This window comes from Miscanthus floridulus, unplaced genomic scaffold (assembly GCF_019320115.1).
Source record: "Miscanthus floridulus cultivar M001 unplaced genomic scaffold, ASM1932011v1 os_1404, whole genome shotgun sequence".
NCBI lineage: Eukaryota > Viridiplantae > Streptophyta > Magnoliopsida > Poales > Poaceae > Miscanthus > Miscanthus floridulus.
In genome coordinates, this window is record NW_027097698.1 from 1 (window position 1) to 24,776 (window position 24,776).

Genomic DNA, 24,776 nt, shown 5'->3' on the forward strand with positions numbered 1-24,776 from the left:
TCTTCACCATCCCTTAATCATATCTGGTGATAGCCTGACAGGAGGTCCAGGGTGGAGAAATACCGAGCACCTGCTAGCTCATCCATGAGTTGTTCAAACACTGGAATAGGAAATGCAGTCTTGACAGTAAGGGTATTGAGGTAGCGATAGTCCACACAAAATCTCTAGGAGCCATCCTTTTTACGTACCAGCAAGACAGGCGAGTTGAATGGCGAAGTGCTCGGTTGGATTATGCCCTGTTGCAGCATAGAGTCAACCTGAGATCAATTTCATCCTTGAGGGCTGGTGGGTAACGGTATGGTCGCACTGTGACCGGCCGAGCCCCTTCAATCAATGGTATCTCATGATCACAGTCCCTCTTAGGTGGTAGTTGGTCAGGTGGACAAACGACCGAAGGAAACTCAGTCAGTAAGGCACTGATGGTTGGAGGTAACTGGAGCCTCGTAGGCAGTTGATTGCGGAGTAATACTGAATATCTGGACCAACAACTCATCATCCCCAGGAACCTCCAATGGTAGCTTGCCTTGTACCTGACAGTTGTACCCGTGTAAGGATGAAACCAAACCATCGATGGCAGATGCGGCGTGCTGCTCTGACTTGACTGGTGGCTCGGTGAAGATAGCCGGCTCGAGGTGAGCAGCGGCGGACTCAATCTCAACGACCGGTTCCATAGTTGTCGAGCTTGCCGATGCGAAGACGGAGGTCGTCGACGATGCCTTCGTGTTCCTAGCGCCATGAGGTGAGATCTGAAGCGGTCTTCTCAATGGAGCTGAGGCGTGCGTCCTGGCGAAGTTCGGAGTCGATGATCCTCTGCTCACCGCCAGCGTCGGCCTCCTCGGGAAGCGCTTGTCCAGGACTTCATCCGCTTCGCTGAAATCGTCGCTCGAGAGAGTCCGTCTGCTCGGCGATTGGCTTCTGGATGACGGCTTGTGCGGTGGCGAGTTTTTTGAAACTCCGCCAACAGGGAGCTGGATATCCGGTTCATGGCGCCCGAACGTTTTGCGGACGATATAGTGGAAACGGATCGGAGGCTTTGGTGGTGGTGGCGGTGGTGATGGATCCAGGTCGCGTGTTCTCGACTCGATTCGCGGATCCGGGGACTTACAGGAAATCAATCGCGCTACAGCAGCTAGCGGCGGCGGGACGAAATCTACCAACCACGACAAATTGCGAAATCAGAGTAGAGAAGGGAACGCGAAGGAGAATCGGAAGGCTCTGGATACCAATTGTTAGCATCAGAGAAGGGAAGGATTTGGCAGGAAGAAGGGAAGCAGGGGAAACACGCCAGATGATGGAAGGAGGAAAGCTTAGTATTGAGTTTTTCTTTCTGATAGTTCCTTTCGGTCTCTCTCTGTTCCTATGTATAGGGGCTCTTGGCCCTCGGCGTGAATCACACAAGGCGCAGCTGTGTCTAGCCTATGATTCACGCTCACTCATGTCCACCGAACCGCACGCTGGCGTGTCGGACGCGGCTGCCTTTCCTTGGTTCAGGTTCGGTCTGCTCCATTGAGCCCGTGACACGTTCAGGTGCTCCTTTGTCCTCCTGATTGGTGGGTGACTCAGGTTCGACTTCCTTGGTGATGCTGACAGAATGCAGTTCATATATGTAGCTCTAATCAGCATACAGTCCCATTCTCCATCAGCTGTGAGGAGACGGCCGTCGTCCACGCAACCTGAACTGGATCAATTCAAATCGTCAGATCAAGCTGCCGCCGGTTCCATGCAGAGGAGCACCCTGGGATGACAGTGCAACAGAGTAGGCGTCGCCGAAAGGGTTGAACTGAGACGCAGCAGCGGCGCCATACTGAGGCTGAAACTGTAACTGACTGCGGCATCCCAAACATGGCTTGCTGCTGCCGCGCCATCACCGACATCTGCACGCCGGTCGGCAGCGCGACGCCGTTGGACATGGCGAAACGGATCTTCGTTCTGCCGTGAGGCGTGCCCGTTTCCATAGGCGGCATCCATGGTTTGTCTGCTGCCTCGTTTCGGCGTCCTCGTACAAGCTATCCGCAACAGCCTGTCGAATCCCCCAGCCTACAAGATTACAGAGCCAACGATGTGAATGGGGGCGAAGGGAGACAGTGGATGCTTAGACAATGGATGCTGTACAAGAAAGAAGAGAGGGGATGCTGCTGCAATGTTCTTTCACCAGCTTGCTCTCTGCCACCTGGTTACTGCTGCTGCTGCTGGGCTGTGCTGTGACCAGAGCTAGCTCCCAGCCTGACGATCCTGTTATGTCTCACCGAAGCCGATCGCAGACGTGTTGTTGAACCACCTGCACATCGGAGATGAACACAATGTTTCGTGAATTTGATGTCATGTTATTGGCTGTTGAATGTCATAAGACAGCAATCAGGAGCCGAACTGGTGCTTGAAGCTTGCCTGTGGTACTATGGCAAGAGCCAGTGCGTTGCTCTCTTCAGAGTGCAGCAGCAGCAGGGTTTACTTCATGCAGGCCCTGATCATCACCCGACCCAACGGATATGGCCACCATTATTGTTGTTATTTTCCAAATAAATAGGTGCTGAACTGAAGTATTACGAGCTAACAAGAGTTACCAGTAAATCAGCAGCTGTTGGAGTTTCAGGCTCATCGTCGCTGTCATCATCTGCAAACTGAGCAGGTTCTTCATGCTCAGGAGGAACTTCCTCTGCAACAGTTTCTTCAGACGCCTCGAACATCAGTTCAGGGGTTTGTTCTTCCTGGTAACGAATTACGAAAATCTAGCTGCCGGTACTCCTGTTGAGTAGAGGAGTTTTAGAGTTTGACGGCAGAGAAACAGGATGACTGAATATGTATTTAGTTTAGATTAGGTGAATGACACAAAGGAAAATAAAATGGAACTCACTATGGTCTCATTTGGAACAGATGCAGTTCTAGGGGCTTCTCTGATGTACTCCTCCATTGTTCCAAGAAATGATGGTGGTGGCTGAAGGTCATCAGAAAAACGAAGTGTTTGGCATCAGAGTTTAGAGCTTCCTACTGTTATAAGAACTGTGTAATAGATGAAGGTGGATTGAAGAAGATAGGGGAGTCTGTTTGGTGGTGCAAGGACCTCTCTCAGAGTTGGAAACTGGAAGTGTCTGGCTAGTTCCAGACCTCTGCAGACCTCGTAGAAGTCAGAAAGAGACTTGGCCTGTTTATGTTATTTTTATTTAGTTCACATAGATAGCTGTAAAATTCCACAGAATGAAACTCCTACTATCTAGTCATGCTGCAGTTAGGACTTTATACACACCAGATTCCTGTCCTTCTATAGATGTCCAGAGCTTTGATAGCATCAAGTTTGTCATATCAAAGAACTGCAAAAAACATCAGAATCCAAACCGTCACAGAACCAAGATGTACACTGCCATCTCATAGGAGAGGAAGGAAGTTCATCAAAGTACCAAATCCACAAGGTTAATGATTCCGTCATTGAGTGCACAGTAGATCTTGAAGCTTTCTTTCAGCGCCTGAGCAGTTCATCTCTCGTCGTCATCTCGACCAGTGATGCTAGCTAAACAATGCTAATCAGCACTAAGGTTAAACTATACATACCAGAGCCAAGGCATACTGTATGAGGTAGTTTCCAAAAGCTGCCCCTTCAGGGCTGCAAGAAACACCAATGCAGCAATTTGCAAGATTAGCCTGGTTAGTACTTGACACAGGAGGAGAGAAGAACAAAGGAAATTTCCACATGAGCTGTATGCTCTTCTACCTGACAGCCGACAAGCCGGAAGAGCAGCTGCTGCAGTGCAGGAAGCTGCTCCAAGAGATCGTCCTGGCCTAAGGTCCTTGTTCTGCTCTGCCCCTGAAAGTTAAGCAGATGGCGGTAAGAAAGAAGAAGAAACTGTGTCACTGAAAACTCTGAAACCAGTTGCAATTGCACAAAGTCACAAACCTTGGGGTTTCCCTCTGCAGGTCTCAGTCGCTCGGACTCGATGTCGTATCTCAGAACTCTGAAGCACTCGAGCCGCTCCTCGAGATACAGCGCGTAGGTGCGCACCCACGCTGAGCAGTCCATGCTGCAAGAGACAGTGCAGACGAGGGTCAGGGTCAGGTCAAGAAGCAAAGCAGTTCACGAGCAGAAAACGCATGCAGGTTGCAGTGGAGATGTTTTTATGTAACCTTGTGGGCTGGAGTCGTCCTTGAAGTTAGACATCCGCAGGGCGTGGCCGTTGCGCCGGTAGCCGAGCAGCTCCTCCCTGAACGCCGCGTCGCCTTCACGCAGCGTCCTGTGGATCACGATCAGCGTCTTCAGAGCGACCTGCCCAGTTTTTTTTTTCATAATTATATTTTGCCATTTTCCTTGTGCATAAGATCGATCGGGGAAGAAGCAATGGCTGGCAATGGCGGACGTACCACCCAGTTACGCGTCTTGGAGAGGCGCTTGGCGAGCGCGTGGACGCAGTAGGAGACGTCGGTGAGCGGGCGGGAGGAGGACGTGGCGGCGAAGATCGCTGCAGCGACAGCCGACCAGGCGACCAGTTAGTTAAATTTTCACTGGAGAGGTCGATCGCAGGAGAGGAGAAGAGAGGGAGGAGACAAGTAGTCTCACCGGCGACGTGGCGCTCCTTGGGCGGCTGCTCGACGTGGGTGGTGGCCTTGACCACGGCGACGTCGAGGTCCTTTCGCTCGCGGCCGCCGCCGCTGTTCACCTTGGCGATCCCCACGGTGGCGGAGTCCTTGATGGCGCCGCACGCCTTCCGCCACCGCTTCTGCACCGACACCGTGCCCATCGCCGGCGGCGGCGTCTACGGGGGCGGCGGCCGTTTGCCTGGCCTCGCTCGCTTCTCTCAACTACGAACTCAGAAATGGCACTCCAAGTCGTGGCTCGCGCGTGGCCGATTCTCCTTTTTTTAATTCCAACTACGAACTCGGAAATGGCGCGACGTGAGCGGCTGTTCCATCAACCATGCACCCCGATTCCGAATCAATCAGATACCGTCAACCACGCACCCGAATCAACCAGACCAAAACGACGGGGTCCTGCCGGCCGGCGACCGGCCGCGGCTGGAAAACGCCATCTTTTTGACGTGTTCTTCACTGGTTGCCACCGCTGCTCAGCAAGCCCCAAATGGGGTTCAGTTGCTTGCTATGCTCAGGCCATCTGCTCACTCTAATAAGCCAACCGAGTGCTGCCTCTGGACATGAAAACATTTTCTTGGTTCACTATCAATAAATCCAAGAAGACATGCAAAACTAATAAACAAAATAAATGCACGTCTCCGGACATGAAACATTTTTTTGGTTCACTAGCAATAAATCCAAGACATGCAAAACTAAACAAAAGAAATGCATCTCAGGACTCATGAAGGTCACTGTCAGAAGCAACAAACAACGGCAGATTGAGCCACAGCTCGGAATCCTGACAGAGATACCCGTCAACAGAATATTCGGTACAATGGAGTTTGAGAAGCTGGAAAACTCCACTCACGCCTTGTTTGATGCGCGTGTATTAATCTCAATCTACATATGTTGAAGTGGATTAGAGTGGAATTAAACTAAGTTCTATTCTAATCCACTCCAACACACCTGCATCCAAACAAAGCCTAAGGAAAATAGCCGATGAAACGTGAAATTCACCCCCAACAAGGAATATTTCACGAATAGTTAATTGGTACAACCGTACAGCACAACAATATCAATTTCTTTCACTTCTGCCACACACACTGACTGTTGTTTTTTGTAGATTTAGTTACAGAATGCAGGCTCCCCAGAAAGCTTGTGTGCATTCTTCGGGGGGGGGGGGGGGGGGGGGGGGGGGGGGGGGGGGGGGGCGTTGGATTGATTGATTTGAGGTATACATAAGCTGGTATGGTTTCCTTTGTAGATTTATTAGTCTATATGCACCATGAATCCGACTGATTTCAACATCCTTCGCATCTCTTTTATTTCCTTTTGGCAAAGGGATTGGAATGTTCATGCCATTGCAAAGAAGATATTCCTCACCCCACTGCCAATGTTCATTAGTATGCACCAACTGCTGAGATCAAAATTCTCAGATACATGGTGTTTGCTGAAGTCCCTTGTAGTGCCTTCTGTGTTTCAATAAACAATGACCCTTTGCCTATCTGATCTAGCTTATGGTTGTCTGCATCGAATCCGATCGATCCGAGCTGTAAATTGTTTCAATGAAATCCTCAACCACCTTGTTGGTGCTTTTTGCTTTAAGCAACATTTCGTTGTATTCTGCTTCTGGGTTTGACAGTGCTACGATCGCCCCACCTGCCCCTACTGAGGCTTCTCCATCATGCAGGATAACTGTTCTAATCACAATGTTCAGATCGAATGTGTGGTTATATGAAAAGAACCCAATCGATCCTGAGTACACACCTCTTGGACTAGTTTCAAGTGAATCAAGGATCTCCATTGATCTAACTTTCGGGGCCCCAGTCATTGAACCACCTGGAAAGGCTTCTTTCACACAATCAACAGGGCTTAGATTTGACTTCTTTGTTCCACGGACGGTACTCACCATGGTGTGGACAGTTTTATATGATTCTACGTCCATGAGACGAGGGACATGCACACTCCCTGGTTCGCAAACCTTGCCAAGATCATTTCTTAAGAGGTCAACAATCATCAAGTTCTCAGCCTGATCTTTTCACTGGTGAAGTTGAGCACATGCAAAATGGAAAATATAGCAGTAGCATATGAGCACTGTGAAACAGGATTAGCATTTAGAAATCTAGATAACAATGAAACTGAACTACCAGGAAAGGAAGACATCGATAAGAACATAGTTGTGACTGTAGAAACCTCCAATGACAAACAACAAAAAACTAGATTACTTATGCTTACAGTAAATGTTATACAACATGTAATTTTTATCATAGATCTGTCAACTGAAAACTGAATTAGCTTCAACAGTCATATTGCTTCAACAGACTATTGAACCAAGCTTAACATGAATGTCAATATAATTTTTTTTATTTCTTAACACACTTATCCAGTTATTTTTACCAACTTCTTCCACAAGACCATTTGTGAAGAAACTTAATTCAAAATACTAAGAATAGCAAATAAAATAAATCAGGGAAAGCGACGAAACAGCATCCCAAGCTCAATATTTCCTGAATAAAGAGTAGTAGAGCCAAGATATAACTAGAAAAGAATATGGTGTACTTGCCTGTATTTCAACTGCAAACGTACGCATTCATCTTCCTCTGGTGTTCTGCCACGTGCTATAGTACCTTTGATTGGTTTTGCTTCTAGAACTCCACCTCGGTCCAGTCGTAGAAACCTTTCTGGAGAAGAGCAACATATGCTCAAGTTTTCTGAGGAAAAGTTAAGCCAGGCTGCATAAGGCGCTGGATTTAGTTTTCTCAGTTTAAGGTAGAGTTGGAGCGCATTTATATAGTCTACTCTTCTCTTCATCTGAGTAGTTAAGCACAACTCATAGCTTTCTCCATCCCTGATATAATCCAAGCAACTCTGAACATCTCTAATATACTGATCCTTTGATTTCTCTACAACAAAACTCTGCTTATGCACACTGGATGATCTAGCATATGCCTTCCCATTGATTGGTGATCCTGGGGGCATACCACCCAACCTGAGAAGCTTCTTCTCCGTCTCCACTAACCATGAAGTATGTGTTGAATTTTTGCATATCCCATCTCCATTACTAGAATAAAATTCATCATGCAGTGACAAAATATACACATCGCCATTACTGTGATCAACCACCACAGTGTTATCAGCAAAGACGAAGCATGCATCAGGAGTACTTGATTTGGCCTTGTTATATGATGCATCACACTCCACTTTAAGACCATACCTGGTATCCAATGAAAACTAAAGTTCAAAAGGATCTTAAAGAAATCCAAAAGAAATAGATAATACAAAGAGAATTAAATGAAGTACAGAAGGCTCCATTATCCACACAAGACAATTACGGAAATGGGGAAGTCAAAGATTGAAAACAATTGTTTGTAGCATGGAAGATCTATTTGTAGCAGGAAACTAATCAAGTGCAGGCAAAATCGATGCATATATCTAATCTACTGCCACAAGTGTATAATATATAAGTTAAAAAAAGTGTCAATTCATGACAAGCAATCAACATACCCTAGATATCCAACGAAGCCACCATGGAATTCAAAGGGCAGTCCTTCGTAATCCTTTTCATTGTATTGAATGGACTCGATCTCCTGCAAAGTGTGAAACAGTGAGAATCAAAACTCAGACAAATGCATGGCACAATCTACTGCATATTGCACTTTATTCATAAACCTAAGGTATGGATGATCATGTTAACATGCAGAATACAAATATTATGTCAGCAACCACCAATACTTCATGCTGAGATACCTCAGACCAGCAGATTTTGTTTTTGACATGGCTAAAACCAGTCAAAAACCCTGGCTTGCTACCAATTGACTACATAACATAGTAACAAAATTATTTTGTGCCTCACTGCTGCAGGAGCTGAGAAAGTTCCTATAGTGGTAGGTAATCTATGCTAAAATCACCCCATTTAATTATTTAATTGTAACAGCTGGGCTCCTTGTACCTATTAATGAACACAAAGTCATTTCTGCTTGAGTAAATTATTCAGACTATGAGACTATAACACAAAGATAGTGGGAAATGGCACCGAGGTTATGACCACACAAAATTAATAAGATTAAAATAGGTATCACAAGCATCAATAATCTTTAAACATATACCTTGTTAAGGAACTCCAAGAAGCCCTCTTTGATGAAGTTTTTGGCGGTATAACCATAAGCATCTTGGGTAATAAGCGTTCCTCCACAATTGGCTCTGGAGAAGAATTTGTGAAATGCAGAATAACATGAAGGTCTCTACCCACATGCTGGCAGACATAATGCTTAATGCACTAAAGCATGATTCCTTCTTACCTTTGACCAGATAGGTGGAATGTCATTTGCTTCCACAGGGACCCACCTTTGCCACCCATAAATGAAAAACGTGCCCTATTCTGCAAGCAGAAATCGATCACAACAAAGACAGAAAAGATCATGTAACACACAAAGTGAATACATTATCTCCATGAGGAAAGAAAAGAAGTCGCAATCCAAACAAGTTTCAGCAAATTTCCAGCTTTATCACTCAATGAGACAGTGATTGCAGCTCAATTCATGTAGATCAAGAGTTGAAGAGAAAATAATATCCTCTCTTTTTTTATTCGATTTTGGTGATTGGTTAAGAGTAAGCTAACTCATACCTGGTCAACTGATGAGCTATCCAACCAAAACGTGTCTTCACCGCTTTGATGGCCAAAAAGCACCACAAATATGTCTTCAGAGCCAACTGTGGGACACAGGAAATTTTCAATCTTCTTCCATCGTAATCGTAAACACTTTTTCCCAATGCCTCTCTTTCCAAGTACAGGCTCCGAATGTTCCATTGTTTCAGTACGCAACAAGTCCTTAGGGATAGAATCACGATGGCTTGCAGAATTGACCTGCAGAACAGGAGTCTCTGCTAAAATGACGTGTAAAGGTATACACCCTGTTCGCTTGGCTTATAAGCTATACTTTTTTAGCCAACGAACAATATTTTTCTGCAAAAAACAAATCAGCCAACAGTACTTTCAGCCATGGCTTATCAGCCAAGCGAACAGGGCGAGTGTGTCAACTACTTCATCATACACAATACTTGAGATTTTTCCAGTTTACCAATACTGTGAACCTTTCTTCCTGAAGCCATGATGAGCACAATCCAAAATCTCCTGTTATCTTCTTAAAGTTTCGGAAAATCTGTCTTCCGTGATGAGTAGCAATGCTCTCTGGATGAAACTGGGTTAAGGGCAATCATGTGTAAGAACAGCTTACTACAACATAGAGAAATCACCGCACAGGATAAACTAGGATACCTGCACTCCATAATTGAGGCCTGCTAGAGTGCCTGATGCCCATGATAACTCTGCTATCATCTGACTCACTAGCATGTCCTGAATTGGATAGTTCCGCACCATTGTTACTGTACTCTAGAGGGTTTGTCATAAAGTTGTTGTCCAATGATCCCAAGAAGGTACTAACATTGCTTCGATCACTTTCAAGGTAAGAAAGCAAATTTGGAGAAGCAGTCCACGCAATTGATGTAAGATCATCAGGCAGAGAACCAGATTCTATTACAAGTGAATGATACCTCACTACCTGAAAACAGCAAAAGCAAGTTCAAAGCATTTAGCAGTTCATATGGAAAGTGAAGACTGAAATGAAACACAAATGGCAAGGGATGGGACTAGCAATACAAGCGGTACACTAACCTTGAAGCCAGAGTTTGTACCTGATGGAACACAATTAAAGAGGTAGCATCCATCATGCTCAATCTCACTGATAAAACAAAGAGGAGTGTTAAATCATGCATAAACTGTAAGAATAGCAAGAATTCAGCAGCAGTGCTCAGCAAATTTTATTAACATGAATTCAAGGCCTTGCCTGAGTCGCCCGTGTATAGCTTCTGGAGCATGAACAATCTTAGCACCATGTACAAATCCCAGGGCCTGCAATGGTCAAAGACATGTAGACAACATCAACAACAACAACGGCATTTCAGTAGTTACAGCCACGTGATCCATGCAAATTCCTTTGTGATCCAAAATAAACTCACAAGGATAACACTGAAAAACAAAGTTGGGTTTGAATATCACCTGGTGGCCAAGGCAGACACCCAAGATGGGTACATCTCCACACTCCAAAAGTATGCGCAGACATACACCTGAAAACAAAAACACGCATCAGATAAGCAAGTTGAAGTAGAACAGGGCAAAGCTGAAGACGAAGTTTGCCCACACACCTATGTCGGCGGGGCAAGCCGGAGATCCAGGGCCAGGCGAGATGACGATGTTGTCGAAGGCCCGGTCCTTGTACACCCGGTTGAAGACGTCCCTCCACGTCCACTCGTCGTTGCGCACGACCACGGGCGGCACTGCGGAGGTGTCACGAGCTTCCGTCAGTTCCACCGCCCGCCCGAGAAGGCGCAATGAGCACGCCGCCGCCGTTCACCGACGCAGCGGCAGGCGCGAAGAAGGGTGACATGCTTTCATACTCACCGCCGTTGACGACTGACAGCTCCTGGAAGATGTTGTAGGTGTAGCTGTCGTAGTTGTCGATCAGCAGCGTCCTTACCGGCGGCTCCGGCGTGTCCTCCCCCTTGGCCCGCCGCGCCGCGAGATGGCGAGGGGGCGAGACCCGACGCGCCGCGGCGGAGGCGGACACCGGGGTTGGAAGGTGGGACAAACCTCACCGCCGGCGGGGCGGGGAGGCGGAGTGCGGCCATCGCGGCGGGCCTGGCGGCGCGCGCGGAGGATCCGGGTGGGTGGGAGAAAGAAAAGGAAAGGCGCCTCTTTTTTCTGGGGCCGTGGTTCGTCTGGACTGGAGAGTACGGTGAGCGCGCTTCGTTTTTTTAATGGTCAATCGGAGTGCGCTTTTCTGCCGACGTCTTCCCCTATCTCGGCTGGTGTGCCCACTGCCGTCGCCGTCTCCAACTCCACCACCACCACCAAGGGGTGTTTAGTTACCCAAATTTCCGAATTTGACACTATGCAAAAAGAAGATTCTCGTCACATTAAACTTGTGGTACATGGAGTACTAAATGTTGACGAAATCAAAAACTAATTATACAGTTTGGTTGTACTTTGCGAGACGAACGTTTTGAGCCTAATTAGTCAACGTTTGGACAATTATTACCAAATAAAAACGAAACACTACAGTAGCTGCTGTATCTACAGTAGACTCGGCGGCGCCGGATTCGGACGCAACTAAACGAGGGCCAACTGCGCGCACCGGTGCCCACACCGCCGCCACGAGGACGGTCAGGATGGTCGCAGTCGCTACTCCCAACTCCGCGTAGGAAAACAGTACTATTTGATTTGATGAGGTAGAACTAATTCCTACTTGATTAAAAATTAGTTTAAATTAGAAAAGTCTAGAAATTTGCTAAATGAACTTCCTATTTTGATATTTCGGCAAAAAAAAATATTCTTCCAAGGTTAGTAGTTCAAGACTTAGACAAAAAAAAAAATTGGCCCACCTAGTAGTCCATATGTTTGGAGGTGTACTAGAGCTAATTTTAGTTAATTTTTACTAGCTAGCAATTATTAGCTCTTGTATCAAACATAATAAAAAGATTAGACTTTTTAAAAAGATGATAAAAGAACACCCAAAAATAATAAAAAGAATGTCAATTTTTTGTAGACGTTGAATAAAAAATTATCTTTCTGAGACTGGCGACAATTAAAACAACATTGTTGCTAGTTTTTCGAATGCTAAAGAACATTATATTTGACCGAAAATCTGGCCTAAAATAGGAGTATGAACCAGACCAGCGGAGATTTTGGGTTGGTGTTCTAAATTAACTGCTCCTAATAGTTTGTAAGTTGTACTCCCTCTGTCCCAAAAAGAATAGAAATATCAAGTTTCGAGGCTAGATTAGCGAAGTAAAATTATGCATGTACCATTGCTATATTATTGCAATTTTAGAGAGTTCCATAGAAACTAGTCATTGCATCTAGAGAATTCTCCACAAGTTCAAAATGTTTTACTCCTACATTATCCAATGCCATGAGTTGTGCGGTGGTTTTGTTTTGGTTGTTTTTATTGGGTGGGTTCCTCTTAAAAAAGCTAAACAAAACACAAGATTACGTTTTTTTACCAGATTTGAATTCTATAATTACATTTTTTCTAGGACGGAGGGAGTACATGCAGCAACAGATCTCTGGTGACAGTGCAGACAAAGAAGGTGGAGCGAACCAGCTGATGAATGGTGGTCAGCGGAAAGACGAGGATACCTCAGGGAGAAGGGTAATCCTGGCAGATGGAAGAACCTGCTTTTGTTGCGTCTGATGTTATAGTTGATGTTTTGGGCTGTATCGGCAGTGGCTCTACAGGCGTGTTGGTTCTTTACTCTTGGTGGGTGAGGCTAGGCTCCGAGACAGTCTTGCGTTCGAACAGGACTCTGTAGCTGTTTCTTTCTTTCTCTTTGTTCTGTTTTGAACTCGTGTATTTCCGTTGGCTTAGGGCCTGTTAGGCAGCTCCTAAATCTAGCAGCTAAACTACCTCCTAAATTTTAGTAAGATCATGTTTGGTTAGGTGACTAAACCTAACATGTATATGTTTATAAAGACCAAAACACCCCTCATTAATGCTAACTTGGTGCCCCTAGCATTTGGCGCCAACGGTGCCGTGCTGCTGGCTCCCGCTAGCGCCGCTGCCTCCTGCATGCGGCCTTGGCGCCAAATGCACGTCTGGCTTGCTGCTCTGCTTGGCTGCTCTGCTAGATGCTTGGCTGCACGCTAGCGCCATTCCTTGCAACTCTACTTGACTGCTATGGTAGCTGTTTGCCACAATGTACATTCTCATAAATAATGTTCAAATGGTTTACAAAAAAAACTTTATTATTACAAATCATGGCGCTGCTATGACCTTGCAAATAAACCATTCGCTATCCAATCACGAAATTGATTCATGTTTTCATCTTCGTCTCCAAAACGTGTGGTGCCTCTAGTTGATTGAGTTAAAGTTCCTTCCTCTATTGGTATATAGTTTTTATCTTAATCACATAAGTCAAAGAGGTCATCCATCATACCACTATGTCTAATGAAATTGTGTAGTGCCATGCATGCCATCATACCACTCTACAGACCATATCTCTCAACTAACAAAGTGTGAAGGCTATAAAAACATCGTTGTGCATCCTAAATATGTTATATCATTGTGTCCTATGTCCTAGGGTTCTTATAGTCCACTGATATCCAGTTTCAAGTGGGACTCTATAACCAGCCTTGTTCATGAACTTGTCACAGTGGTACATACCTAGCAATAACACAGCAGTAGCAATCCTTCTCCTCTTCTACTGACATCTAGCAGCATGCGTCATCAAACCTGCTTCCTCATCATCAGTGCAGTCTCCTTCATCATCAATATCTGACCAATCATCATCAGTACTCCACTTGTCATTTGAGTCTTCAGTATGGACACTATCATCAGTAGTACTCCACCAATCATCATCAGATCCTACACCAGCATCAGCCACTCTAGCAGCAGCCTCTACACCAACATCAGAAAGTCTAGCATGATCCACTCCAGCAGCAAATCCCACTTCATATGCTCCCTAGTCATCATAAGAAATAGATGTTAAAAGAGCATTGAATGTTGACATGAACAAAAATACTTGGGTAGCATCACAACAACAACAACAACAATGGCAGCAACACCCATTACATTGTTCAACAAGCATTACAAGGTCCAAACATAAACCATGATTCATTACGATTACATAGTTCATCATAAATTTAAGGTCCTAAGCAAAATAAAATTAAGGCTGCCAAACTAGAGACTCCATCTGCCAAGTCTTCTGTCATTCTATCCTATCCTCCTCAAGCATTGTGGGTAGACCTCCTCAGCCATGCCATCCTTTGCTCATTTGTATCAAGGCCACTAAAGACCAACTTGTTGTAGCTACTTCTAAAACATCATGGTAGCCACATAGTACTCATTTGAAGCTTTGTCTGCCCCAGCCTCCACAGCCAAATTGAGGCACCTAGCAACATCATCAACTCTGGCTTGCTTTGCTTTTGCAGCTTCCCCTCTCTTGCTCTATGCTATTCGCTCCAATGCATTGACTTATTTCTCAGCAATAATCTCCAATTGAGTAATCAGCCCCTACATGATAACATTCACTGGAACTTTTTTGTTCTTGCTAGGACTTGAGGCTGTGTAAGTTGTGCTGCTTGCCCTCTTGCGGCTGTTTGTGATACTTGGTGAACTGGTCTGTAAGCCACAGTCGTCCAGAGTAGCAGCACCATCTTCATCATCCTCATCTATCCCTGTGTCTTAGTCATGGCATGACAGCCCAGGGATGGTGGCAGTTGAGCCATCAACAGCAGTGTTCTAGAAGAGCTCAACCATCTGAGGAAAGAATCTAGGCAACCCATACATGAATTTCCTACACTCTGGCTTCTTTTGAAAAATCACAAGAATCCACTGTTAGCAAAAACCAACATGAAAGTAGAACAAGCAAACAAATTATTAGGCACAAAGATTACCCTAGTATGCCTGTCCCACCAAGATAGAGGTGCATCTATCCGTCCATTTTCTTGGCGGCCAACACCTGTTTGTAGTTGTGTCCACTTGTAGAACTGTACATGGTCTTAAGCTGGCTGAATCTATTCTTCATACATCTAAGATCATGCTTTAGACCAGTCTGTTGCTCATAGAAATCTCTCAAATTATCATAACCTCTCCTTGTCATTGTCCCCTTACTTGAATTGCCCTTTCTCATTTCATCAACAGCAAGACAAGAGAAGACAAATGTATTTGCATCGGACCAATTTGCTTTGTCAAACTAGTAGAGAAGCAGATCAGAGAACAAGAGACAAAAATTGAAATAGATAGATATTGTCGGTGCAGAAAGTGACCAACACGTAAATATTTATATGTTTGCCTACGCTGTGATCGAATATGGCCTAACACTCAATGACATAGGGTTTATACTGGTTCAAATAACGTGCTCTACGTCCAGTTTGAGTCGGTCAGTGACTTTATTCCTGAGCCCCAGGTGCTCGAAGTTTGCTGTGGGGTTACAAATGGAAGGGAGTAAGATGGGGGGTGCAAGAGCTCCGGTCAGACTCTGGACTGAAGGGCCGAGAGTGACGGGAGCTCTTTCATGCGCTAAGTATTCGAGCGTGTGCTCTGTGTAGCTTTAGAGTGTCTAAAGCTAGCAGAGGGTGAATCAATCGTTTGTTGTTCGGATCGTCAGAGAGTCGTTGGAGTTGTCTACGTTTGTGAGATTGATCGTGTGTGTGTCATCCGTCCGTATTGGGAGAGAGCGCATCCCCTTTTATAGATGAAGGAGACGGCCTTACAAGCGAGAGAGAGAGAGTACGTCTACTAAGTCTTGTTGCCCACGCCGTCAGGTATAAGATGATTATAGGCGCCCACAACACTGTTTATGTCAGATTGCATGTGGGAGGTTTTACCGCTTTCACCATGTATGGCAAATGACGGCGCCCATAGCACTATTGGTGCCCAGAGGCATGTGGGGGGGGTCTTACCGTGTTCGCCTGGTATCGGAGTTGAGGTCGCCCACAGCACTGTAGGGCAAACGTTGGCGCCCACAACACTGCTGGGGCTCTGATATGCTTGGAGGGTGGCAGGGCACCCTTCTGACATGCCATGTCGGTACTGTGCCGCAGGTGTATAGGGTACGGTCCTTGGTATTATGGTTGACTTGAGCGCCCTGCCTTACTTGCTTCGCCCGTTTCCTAGGTCCTCACCGAGTGGGCGTCCCCGGTCGGTTGGTCCCAGTCGACCCTGACTGCGCCAGTCAGAGAAGAGCTGTAAGCAGAGGTTCGGTGCATCCCCGGTCGGAGACGTGGGTCGGAGTCAGAAGCAAGCGCCGTTTCTCTTGGCCAGGCCTCCCGATCGGAGAGGCGGGCCAGAGTCGGAAGCAAGTGCGGTCGGAGAGGCGGGCTGGAGTCGGAGGCGAGCGTCATTCCTCCTTGGCAAAGCTTTCCGGTCGGAGAGGCGGGCCGGAGTAGGAAGCGGGTGCCGTTCCACCTTGGCCAGGCCTTCCGGTCGAAGATTGGTTTGCCCATCTGGCATATCATTAGGTATTTGGGCCGACCTAGGAGTTGTGCGTTGTAACTTGTAAACAACGTCGCCTGCTGGGCCGAGCTTTTGCTGGGAAGCAGGTCCATGAGGGACTCCGGGTTTATGAACCCGATAGATATAGATCAAACAAATACACAGTACTACATGAAACATGCACACACTTCAATAACAAACAACTAAACCAGTAGTAGTTCATACAAACTTATAGATCAAACAAATACAAACTAACAGACACCTGTAGATCAAACAGATTAGACAAATAAACATTTGTACATTGAACAAATAAAACCTAACACATCAGGATCAATGAAAAGTATGAGAATCTAGTCAAAAAACAGACATGCAGAACCATAAATAAGACATGCATAACATAAATAATAAACAGAGCAAAGTACGAATCAGATCAGAGAACAAGCTCACCTCGGGCGGGATGTCGTCGTCATCTTCTGGCTCCATTCCTTCAGTTGGAGGATACGAGCTGCCCGAAGCAACTATTCCACGCATCCTAGCTGTTGGCGCGCGGGCACGGCTACTACCGATTCCCACCCTGGGCGGTGCACAGCAGTGCGAGAAGCCGGACGTTTCCCAGATCCGGTCGCTCCTGCGATCGGCCGAGGAGGAACGAACCCTCCAACACCGGATCTGCCGCCAATGCGAAGAGAAAGAAGCCCTCTACCGCCGGGAGCGATGTCACCTTGGAGGAGCCCCTGGTAAGACCCATGTAGGGAAGCCGGCGACGTTGGTGTTCAAATCCAACCCCTCCATGCCACGTCGAGCGGAGGAGCCCGTACCATACGTTGGCGCTTGGGAAAAGACACCGAAGTCGCCGGGATGGGGGGGGAACGACGGACCGGAGCCATTTAGATCCACCGAAGAAGAGGACAGCGGAGTAATTGTCCGGATACTCGGACTTGTGGCCGTCCATGGCAGAAGCGGTGAGCGGAGGAGCTGCTACGCCGGCGGAAGGGTTGGGAGGAGCGGCAGCGGCGTGGAGCGAAGTGGCGGCGGCGGCGGGGAAAGCAAAGGAGAGCGAGCGCGAGATGGAGAGAGTAAGCGAGCTGAGTGAGTGAGCTGTGAGTGAGGAGGTAGCGGTGCGCTCGGACAAGGCGCATTGATAAAGGGCAAGCCCTGTCCAGACGTGGTTTTAGGAGCTGCTAGTAAGGTTTGGGTGACTAGCTGACTAAAGACTGTTTAGTCTCTTTTAGTAAAGATGTTTGACAAAAAAAGTTACTAAAAGGGACTAAAAGCTACTAAATTTAGAAGGTGCTAGGTGAACCAAACACCCCATTAATGAGAATCGTGTCTGAAAAAAAACAGGCCTCTGGTTTGTTGCCATGTGCATTCAAGCTCACCAACCCCTCCACAACTTGGATCATTAGACCAACAAAAACTTACTGGTCAACTCTTCTCAGTTTTCTGGTACTGATGCAGTTCTTATTGCTCATTCCAGACTTCACTCACATGACAGCTCTAGGAAAAATAAAGAAGAATGGCAAACAAACAACAGAATTGCAGAAACAGTGATAACACGGTTCCATTAACTGGTTGGGATATCACTTCATGGCCTTCTTTACATCAGCATCTGGAGCTGGAGAAGTTGCAAGGAAACTACCATCAGATCCCCATGATTACAACTTACATGCCACTCTACATCTGCCGCGCTATAACGCTGCAGAAATGAAAATTGAGAAGCACTGCTGCTTCTCCTAGAGAGCAAGAGTGAAGCCCCAGAAATGTTCCTTGGAGCAAGATCCATCTTCCTTAGCTCTCTTTCTCTAATGCTTGCTGTTGCTGGAGAAAATAAGCCTTGCTGACAAACCTCCCCTGTGAAAGCGCAAAAACTCAGACACTTCAGAGACTGTGCAAAAGATGAGATATATGCTGGTTTTGCTGCTGCAGAAAAAATCACTTCAAGAGTCGGTTCTGGTGCTTACCTTGACCCGAGGCCGGTAGTACCGAGTCTGCTTATTAGAGGGGAGGGGTGTGCACGGCTTCTGCTTGCGCTGCATCTTTAGAATGTTGCCTTCCCTGATAACAGCGCTGGTACCATTCTTTGGGAAGAGATCACTGTCTTCATGTTTAACCTGCGATGAAAATTCCACACTTGCCAGTAAGAAGCAAGTTTCTTCAGGTAAAAGTGAACATAAGGGATGAATGGAATGCTTGCAGGGTTGCATTGTAAGTGGTCTCTCAGCATATTGATGTAATGCACATTGTTAACATAATAATTTTACATGGAAGAAAACTAGGTTCATTACAATGTACAACAGCAAGCTGGGTAGGCTGGAGCCATATACCATTTGCAGTACAATGAGACAGTTTTAGGAAAATGCAGAGCAATTGATCATTAACATGTCTACATGAGGAGAGTCAACCAAGCCTTAACTAATGGTTTAATTTCCAAAAGCACTCCAATATTTTTGCTATTTAAATGCAGAAAGGGCCAGGTTGGCTAGAGTTCATTGCGCTAGCTTTTTGTACCACCAATTTGAGCCCAACCACTCTACCAACAATGGAACTTAGCATGCATACATGCCTTAGGGTACCTACATGTCTTTTGATGCAAAAGTGGTACTAGCTATGGCTCATTAAAATGGTTAGGATATCTGGCAACTGTAAGGAAAGCTGAGTCACTCAGATAAGTTTACTTAAATAAGGAAACTTCCACAAATAATGCATAAAAATTTAAAAGTTAGTTGTTGAATGAGCATTTTTTCAGCAGGGATTATAAGGCGTGTTTCTTAGGCTTTGATGCTAAAGAAACGATACCGGCTTCTTCACTCCGGTTTTTTCCTTTTCCTGATCATTATTGTTTTAATCATCCTTTATTCAGTTTTCTGTTTTCTGCATACTTGCTTGAGAATCAGAAATATGCAAATAAGCATTACTTTCACAATTTCAGATCACTGGTTGAAGGTACTACTATATGAGGCCTCAAATGAAGTAGGGACCTGTGAATTACCCATGGTTTGAATTTTTTTCCAAAGCAAATAAGACCAAACTAAGAGATTTTCTTCTACTTCAATTGAACTCCAAAACTGCGAATAAGATATAACGAGGGCTAATTTTCTTATAATAAAAAAAACTCGGCTGGTGGGGGTAAAGCCGCCCCCACGACATTAGCGTTAGAAGAAATTCTCTTCCTGGCCTGGTCGAGAAAAGTCCCCGAAGGCCGGCTGCTCGGACACGCCACAGGGTGCCCAGGACACGTGCATATCTCTGAAGACACCGCAGTGGTTACGTGTATAACTCAACGAGGGGGTTACCCCCAGCCTGAAATTCGCTCTCACGGGGAGTCGAACTCAGGACCTAGGGGGTGCCGCTGGAAAGCTCTAACCACCTGGGCTAGAGTCCTTTGGCTAAGTTTCTTACAATGATTCAACTCAAAGAAATGGCCATTTGGAATTTCCTTCTGCCTGGTCCATTAAACCAGTAAAGTCAAGTATTGGTGGAGGTAAAAAAATCGGCACATTGTACTTTGTCATATCAGCAAATTTCAGACACAAATTTTCTTCTGGAAGAAACTTGCCACTGATAAGAAATGTAAGGGAATGAAATGAAGTAATGCAGGCCAGATTTTCTAATCACCTGCTGATATAAACAACAGATGATCTGTGCTTCTACTGAATGAAACAAATTCTCTTTATCAGACGATATAAACTAATAACAAGTATAATTTAGGGTTCTAAGAACTCTAGCCATTTTAAGTTTTAACTGAAAATGGAAAGCCTTTTTATATCTAGATAAGCTGGAGATACTTACTACCACATGAGCAGAGGACAATGGCAAGTCAGGCCCATTGTCATCAGCGAACACAGAGCCTCTGCCACGCCACGCCTTGAGCACCCTGTCAGTGTTCAAGCCAGCCCCCAATCCTGTCTCTGGCAGTGCTAAAGCTCCAGTGTATCCTGTCTCTGGCAGTGCCAAAGCTCCTGTGTCGCCATTGGCAGACTCAGGACTCCCCTCCTCGTATATTGTCCCCAGTGACTTCTTCTTAGTCTTCTTGTCTGTCACTTTCGCCATTGCCATTGAAGGCGGCGGTGAGGGCGTAATGTCTTTCACAGGTATGGCAGGGCACATCCACCATTCAGGATCGACGCTATGCCGCTTCAGCGCTTGATTGATGATACTCTGATCGTGCCGGAAGCTGAGCCCGAGCACCATAAGGTTGCTGAGGTAAGGGTGTATCATCTTGGATCTGGGCAGGTTGCAGTTGACGCTTGAGCTTAACAGGGACGTCCCGTTGTTTTCCATAGAGAGCTTCCCATGATGCCATCGATGCCCTCGGCCGCGCCCTCGTCGACGCCGCACAGGATAGAGTCGGCGTCGAATCCGTCATCATCGTCGAAGTCGAGCTCCCCGGGCTCGTCAGGCGCCGCCGCAGCATCGTCAGGAGTCGCAGGGGACGGCGCCGGGTCGTGGAACTCGCTGAAGGACGCTGCTGACGGCCGCGGGCGACGGGCAGCCCCTGGCAGCGGCGGCAGGCGGGGCTCCGCGGCGTCAGAGGCGGCGGGCGGCGGCGGCAGGTCGCGGAGGAGGAAGGCGGCCTGGCCGCCGGGGACGGGGGAACGGCGGGAGGAGGTCGGAGCAGGACGGGTCGTCAGCGAGCGCGGAGGCGAGGCCGAGGAGGCGGGGCGGCGCCGCCGCCTCGGTGGCCCCCTTGCCCCTGGCGACGGGGAAGACGGAGGGGTACATGGACGCGAGCAGCGCCGCCGCCTCGTTGTACGTCTGGCTGGGCCGCTTCCGCGGCGTGCGCGGGCGCTTCAGCGACAGCGACGCCGCCACCGACGACGAGGTGGCCGACGAGGAGGCGGCGGACGCGTTGGACGCCTCCGAGAGCGTGGAGGGACGCCGCGGAGTGCGCCGGGCGGGGCGGCGCCGCCGCCGGCGGCGGCCTTGACCATCTCCAGGTCCGGCAGCCGGATGCCGCCGGCCGGGATGCACGACGACGCCATGGCGGCTCGTCCGCCGATCGATCAGTCAGTCAGTCGATCCAGCAACGGAAGGAAACGGAAACCTCACCCAAAAATCGCGACTTTCCTGCCAAAACCCATCAGAGATTTCCGTTTTCCAGCTGGGCGGATCAAATCGGGAAGGAACCCCCGATCTCGGAGATCACGGGTGGAAGAGCACGGACTGCGGGAGCGCGGGGGTGGGGGGAGGGAAATCAGCTGGTGCCGTGCCGTCCTAAACCCAACCCGAGCCAGCGCAAAACCCCCCCAACCAGAAAACCAGCGGAAAGGAAGAAAAGGAAGAGGGGGCCAAAGCGCCAAAGCGACTGGAGGCGCGTGGAACCCGAGGAATTTCTTGTTCACAACGCCACCACTATCTTCTGCTGCTCGGGCTACTGCATCTGCCGCCTGCCGCCTGCCGCCTGCCCGGCCGGCCTCGCAGACGGAGCCAAAGTGCCGTGCCGGGTGCCGCCGACAAATAAAAATGCAATCTCGGGAAAAGGCGATCACCGAGAAAGAAAAAGAGACGATTAATCAAAGGATTCAAAGCGGCCCGAGAAGAAACCGGCAGGTGTGGTGGCTTGTTGTTAATCAAAGCGGCGGCGGCGGCCACCAGCGCCGCACCAACCTCGAACAAGGGCGGGTTCGAAAAAGTAAACGAGCGTTCGAGCTCAGGAGGTGGCGAGGTCGTGCGTGGCAGTTTCGGCAAGGAGTGAGTGAAGGAGGAGAGGGCGGCAGCAGCCAGCAGGGACGGACAGCGGAGGCGTGGTTGGAATTGGGTTGGACTGAACGGAGGATCGGGCGGAGGAAACAGAGCCGCCTGCGGATCCGAGAGCAAGCAAGCGAGATCCTAGCGCTTGGATTCGTCAAAGATGACGAGGAAGGAAGAGGCTTGACTTGATTGAGGAATCTTAGTACTTTTACTCACCACTGTACCATTCGCGAGGAGGAACAGGAAGGGTTTTAGCGAAGGGAGGGAGAGGGGGACGTCCGGGAGAGGGACTGGAGGACCCAAAGGGTTTGGATTTTTCGGAGGAGCGAACAGGGGGGGGCAGCGGAAGAGACGAACTGCCCTTTCAGCTTGTCACTGTCATCAGCTCGACACCTCACCCATCCACCTTCGGGTGGGCCCCGCACGAAGGTCCGGTACCTCCCATTGCATATATTTGCATTGCATTCACACTTTCTCTCACCGGAGAGCCAGAAGGTAGAGCTAGCTACTAGTTGCCTCCTCGAATCCTCCTCGTGCGTAGCTTGACGGGAGCGGAGCTCGCCTTGTCACGTTGCGACGAGCCATGCCTGCTCGACGTACACGTGTGGGTGCGTGAGCAGAGCACGACGGCGACCCAGCGCGCGTGACTGCGCTGCGTGACGCGTGACCTGCCGGCTGCCGCCCGCCGTACCGGTCCAACTCACGTGTGACCCCGGAGGGAAAGGTATGCTACTGTAGATTTGAGCTTTGGCCCCGTTTAGTTCCACCCAAAAGTCAAAATTTTTTTTGTATAGTATCCGTCACATCAAATCTTGCGGCAGATGCATGGAGTACTAAATGTAGACGAAAAAAAAACTAATTACACAGTTAGTCGAGAAATCGTGAGACGAATCTTTTAAGCCTAAATAGTCCATAATTGGATAATTTTTACCAAATACAAAAAAATACTACAGTAGCCAAAAGCCAAAAAATTTTAGAACTAAACGCGCCCTTTACGGTGCCCCTAGCTACTCCGTAGCTGGCTAGCTAGGATGCTGTCAGCAACTGTATCGTGGAATAGCTACTGGCGTTTGGTTATGCATCCTAGGCCGTGTTTAGGCTCCGTTTAGATGTCACCTAAAAGTTAATTTTTTTTATAGTATCCATCACATCGAATCTTGTGGCACATGTATGGAGTACTAAATGTAGACGAAAAAAAAACTAATTGCAAAGTTGGGTGAGAAATCGCAAGACGAACCTTTCGAACCTAATTAGTCCATAATTAGACATTAATTACTAAATAAAAACAAAAGTGCTACAGTAGCCAAAATCCAAAAAATTTTGGATCTAAACGGGTCCTTAGTTCACCCGATTTGGCGCCGTCGGAAATACTGTAGCAACCGTGGAACTACAGTAGCATTTTGTTTTTATTTGGTAATAACTGTCCCATCGTTGACTAATTAGGCTCAAAACGTTCGTCTCATAAAGTACAACCAAACTGTGCAATTAGTTTTGATTTCGTCAACATTTAGTACTCCATGCATGTACCGCAAGTTTGATGTGACGGGGAATCTTCTTTTTGCATAGTGCCAAAGTTTGAATTTTGGTGGAACTAAACATGGCCCTATAATTTAGCGCGCGTTTAGTTTCAAAAAATTTTCCCAAAAAGTGATACACGGCTTGTTCGGGAGGCCGTAAACGATCGTGGATTATTTACTGCTGGCTGATTTGGTGCGAGAGAAAAACACGTTCCCGGCTGGAAATTTGCGATCGTTTACGAGCAAGCGAACAGGCTGACAGTAGCCATTACGTCAAATCTTGCGATACGTGCATGAAGCATTAAATGTAGACAAAAAAACTAATTGCACAGTTTGATTGGAAATCGCGAGACGAACATTTTGAGTCTAATTAGTCCATGATTAAACACTAATTACCAAATAAAAACGAAAGTGCTACAGTAGCCAAATTCCAACTTTCATCCCAACTAAACAAGGGGTTAGTCGGTGTCTTTTCGCATATTTGATTAAATATAGACTAATTATAAATTAAATAACAGATTAAGATTAATTTGTGAGAAACTTTTTAAGCCTAATTAGTTCATAATTTGACAATGTGTCACTACAGTAAACATGTTCTAATGATGGATTAATTAGTCTTAATAAATTCGTCTCGCGGATTACTGACGGATTCTGTAATTTATTTTTTATTAGTATCCGAACACCCTCATGCCATATGATATCCGATGAGAACGTCTTAAACTTTAGTCCCTGTATCTAAACATCCTAGTCTGCTACTTCTGTACTCTACTCCAGTATCATGGGCATACTGCATCACGGTATTTTTGGGCGCGTTTGTGTGCTTGGACCAGTCGGGCAGTGCTCCATGGGTTGCAACCTAGGGTGTTTATTTGTCTGGACCTCCTTTCCAGCTCGACTCGCACGGGTGTCAAGCAGCCCCCCACTAGGCTGCGGGGGAACGAAAAAAATTTGTTCCTCCCAGGCTCGGCTCGAGCGGGCGCTCCCTTGGCCATTTCGGCCTGCGGTGTAACATCCTGGGTTTTCG

General features: G+C 47.2%; 3 pseudogenes; all 3 read right to left on the bottom strand.

Annotated features, from left to right (window-relative positions):
• Nucleotides 1–1,696: 1,696 nt before the first annotated feature.
• On the bottom strand, nucleotides 1,697–5,708 carry LOC136534005 (putative clathrin assembly protein At5g57200; annotated as a pseudogene).
• Nucleotides 5,709–5,845: 137 nt separating this feature from the next.
• LOC136534003 (probable aminodeoxychorismate synthase, chloroplastic) lies at nucleotides 5,846–11,238 on the bottom strand (annotated as a pseudogene).
• Nucleotides 11,239–17,905: 6,667 nt separating this feature from the next.
• Nucleotides 17,906–22,479, bottom strand: LOC136534004 (protein CHLOROPLAST IMPORT APPARATUS 2-like; annotated as a pseudogene).
• Between the last annotated feature and the right edge of the window lie 2,297 nt (nucleotides 22,480–24,776).